This window comes from Malania oleifera, chromosome 1 (genome assembly GCF_029873635.1).
Source record: "Malania oleifera isolate guangnan ecotype guangnan chromosome 1, ASM2987363v1, whole genome shotgun sequence".
Classification (NCBI taxonomy): domain Eukaryota; kingdom Viridiplantae; phylum Streptophyta; class Magnoliopsida; order Santalales; family Ximeniaceae; genus Malania; species Malania oleifera.
The window spans coordinates 88,906,348-88,910,475 of record NC_080417.1 but is presented as its reverse complement, the minus strand read 5'-3'; the positions used below and the strand labels follow the sequence as shown (position 1 = coordinate 88,910,475).

The 4,128-nt window shown below is 38.2% G+C and overlaps 1 long non-coding RNA gene across 1 annotated transcript; it reads left to right on the top strand.

Annotated features, from left to right (window-relative positions):
* Window positions 1-1,474: 1,474 nt before the first annotated feature.
* LOC131167361 (uncharacterized) lies at window positions 1,475-2,475 on the top strand. Its single transcript, XR_009140109.1, has 2 exons — window positions 1,475-2,007; window positions 2,084-2,475. It is a non-coding gene; the product is annotated as an uncharacterized LOC131167361 (long non-coding RNA).
* Window positions 2,476-4,128: the final 1,653 nt, after the last annotated feature.

Genomic DNA, 4,128 nt, shown 5'->3' with positions numbered 1-4,128 from the left:
ATTTTGTACCGTATTTTCTTGATTTTCTGATCCCAATGTTTGCATTTCTTTTATTTCATGTATTTCTTTACACTTTTTGAAAATGAGTAATTTTCAAAGACTTATTAAGTTTAATTTATGGGATAATTTTTTATTAATTAGGACCGTTTGTAAGAACGGGCACGTAGGGGGTGCTAATACCTTCACCTCGCGTAACTGAACTCCCGATCCTGACTCTGGTAACGCAGACTGATTCTACCCTTAATTGAGTAGTAATCAAATGTTCTAACCACACTCCAAAAAGTTAGTGGCGACTTCATACATATTGCTTTCCATGAAAATATCATTTTCAAAATCCACCTTTTTTCACCTTTTCCAGTTTGCGCACCCCAGAGCAACACACCTCTTTATGCGTTCCGCTCCGCATAGGAGAACGTCGCGACAAGGCCAATTCCCCAACAGTTGCTCAAGTGAGCCTCACCACTGGCGCCTTACGTACCTCGAATTGCATTTCACGTGCCTCTGAACCAATCCTACCTCCACGTATTGACCCTATTCGGATCCATCCCTAGCCTAAATGATCCTTATTGGCCTCGGCCGCAAACGTGGTCCTCCAAATATTAGTACGTTAGGAGAATTAGCTTCACGTATCGACTTTTCATGATGTTGCTTACCAAGAGTTACGAACCATCGGTTCTGATACCACTTATTAGCAGTGGAGGAGCCCATAGGTGGGTTTGATACATATGGGTGAACACCAACTTGACCCAAAAGTTTAAGCCTATTAGGTCTTGAGTCCAACCATGTATATAAGCACTCATCATCTACTCAAATTTTTCAATATGTGATAAACTTACAAATGGAATTCTCAACACAATTCTTCTGAAACATGAATATAATAAAGAAAAAAAGTTTTCTCTACTTACTAATAGGATTCAAGTGTTTAAAATTTTTCATGATGCAACGCAAGCTCATGATAAGTACGCAGCAGTGCAGCAATGTGAGGTATAACGAGTTTTTGTAATTGGACATTTTTTTTTTTAGGAGACTTGCTTTTTTAAATAGTACAAGTCTCTATAACAAATTAATTTTTAATAAATTTTTAAAAATATTTGAAATGAAGTAGAAAAGTAATTGAATACATCTTAAACACCTTATTTTTCACTCTAACACATCTTTTATAACTATATATTTGATACTCATAACTATAATGGAAACGAATATAAAATGCATTAACTACCTTTTATAGATTTCTATTATATTTCATTCTCATGTCATTTTATTTCACAGAAAAAAAAAATTGACAAAATATGTTTGGCTGGGATTTTTTATTTTATTTTATTTTATTTAGTTTTATTGCTCTTGTTCTATTTTTTACTCGAGGCATCGTAAACCCCCTCTAACATTGTGAATAATACTTATCAAATCGAGTAGATGGCGAGCACTTGTCCAAGTACAAAATTACGAAAAAAAAAAAAAAAAAAACTAATGCTCATATAAAACCTTTAATAAACTTTATTATATTTCATTGTCATACCATTTTATTTCACGAAACAAACTTGACATAATATGCTTTTTTTTCTTCTTGTTTTAGTGAAAAACGGAAATCAGCACATTAAAAACATAAAGACTTTACTCAGCTGAATAGTACACGCGCAGTTCCACACGAGGAGCTGAATTCTTCTTTGAATTTGGATCAGTGCCAAACTTATCAGTTCATCCAAACGCCCATTTTGATCAGCAGGAGATAATCCACATATTCGAAGATCTTGACGAGAGAGTAGTTTATTTTCACGGTGCCAATTCTGTTTGGTTGGACAGAAAATATTTGTCAACCGCCAAAGCTTCACGCGTCCTTCAAATCAAAACTAGCCCATCTTTACTTTATGCTTACTGGAGAAGTGCTTAGTCGCGGCGATTATGGTTAGGGCTGCGTCCGGCCGACTTCTAGAAGACTCCAGCTCATTACAAGCAGGAGTACTTTCAGGAGACGCAGGAAAGCATGAAGTCAGAAACCTCAAGCACAAGGTCCACAAGCTCATGTTCTTGTCATGACCCATTTTGTTCTTCCGTCTTCTGACTCTTCTTCTAATTTCTTTTGCAGGTTTGAAAAAGAAGGCGAGTTTTTCTGCAGATTGCAGTAGAAATAGAAAGATGAGAGGGAAATTTTCTAGCTACCCAAACAAAAAAGCCTTAGCAGTAGTGCAGAATAGAACTTAATTATAAGGGGGTTTGCGATTTAGTTGATTCTGTAAAACCACCACCAGTTTAGCTCTTTATATAGCCTTCAAAGATTTCTGGCAGTCTTGGTGGTCAAGCTGAGTGTTGGGAATCTGACCGCTCAAAGAGAAGGAAAAATCAGCGCAAGAGGGGTGGGTCTTTTTCTCTTTGACCTGAGAATTGCCTGTTGATCAAGCTTATGGTGTAGGTGGAGCCACATTTGCTAGGTTGGAATTTTGTTTGAATTTCAATCAAAGATGTTACCTTTATTGTTTATTTTGTGCGACTCTGCATAAAAGACGTCAACTCTGGTAAAGAGAAGAAAATTGCCAAACAATGCTGACATTCTTGATATTTGGCAAAAGACAAACTCAAAAAAGGATAAAGTGTTCCAAAAATATAATTTTTCGACAATCTTAAAATTTTGAAAATCTCAATGGATATTTGTAGGTGTTAGCATTATTATTTAAGAAAAATATAGTTGAAAAGAATTTCATCTATTGATGTTCGTTCAACTTGAACATGTGCAACGGAAGCATACAATCAAGTATGAAACAATCAACAACCACTAATGCGATCACTTGATGGTGAAATATATTCATGAAGCAATTAAATGATAATAAGAAGAAGCAAAAACACAACTAGAACGCACAAGATTTACGTGGTTCGGTAATAGCTTACGTCCACGGGAGCAGCAACCTCGGTTTCATTATGATCAATGTCAAAGCTCACACTTTTGGTTACAAATATTGTTTATATAACAATCTTATGCCTATAGAAGAGTTCTAGTAAACCTAAACTACGTCTATAGTGATCCCCTGAAGGAAAATCCTCCAGATAAGCCTAATCTACAAGCCCTCGATTTGAAAATACGTGATTTGCATCAACGAAAACCATCGTCGGTTTGACCAAACCGTCGATGATTTGGAGCAGAAAAAAACACCTTGATTCTTTCCCTTTGTCCCTCGCCCCACGTAGCTTTCTCTAGTACATGTGATCCACTTTGAATATGAGTTACATCCCCAACAATCTCCACCTTGGAAATCTAAAAGCATAACCGTTGCTCTAGCCGGGCCCGTAGACTAGAACCCACCTCCCTCTAACATTTGGAGACGTAAACCAAGTCCAAGTCACACTTGAACTTAACCGTGGTAATATGAACTTCACCTAACTGAACACCAAGTTCCTTGAAGGATCCTCTAAACCATAATGCCACAGTGGTAGCCTCAGCCTCTATCAAGAACTATGATCCAATTGTAACCAACGCACCCTGAGATTGTACCCCGGACTTCCAACAATTAGGCCTTCTCACAACGTACCCCGTTCAAGCCTCTTGTCATCCATGCCCCCTGTGCAGTCTCCATCTACGAACCCACAACTGACGGAACCCTCTATCGCTCGCCAAAGTATCCAACTAACTAGCATAGGAACCCTTTGACACGACCCGAACATCACCGTTCATCCTTGAGTACTAGGTGGTGGATCGTTTACCTAAATTCGCCAACGATGTACCGGCGACAAGTTCAACATCAACCATGCTAAACCTCACCAACACCTGATCCCCAAAACCACCTTGAGATAACCACAATCTCCATGTAGTTTTGTCCATATAGCTGCCCTGAGATAATGCCAATTTCCCTGCAGCTACAAAGTCATCTTCAGATAATCTCAATCTCTCTGTAACTTTACTTTTGCGAATCTCCAACTGGCAGCACTCAACACCTTTATGTCAACTTCCATTCTCAATAGAGTCCCCAACTGATTTATCTCAGTTAGAACCATTCCAGCAATTAGCATATCGCTCACATAAAATAACAGAATACTTGCCCACTCGCATTGTCACGCCCCGAACCCGAAAATGGGCCCTAAGGTGTGATTTAATAACCTCACCTATCCCTGTATCATACAAACATCTATGATACTACACAA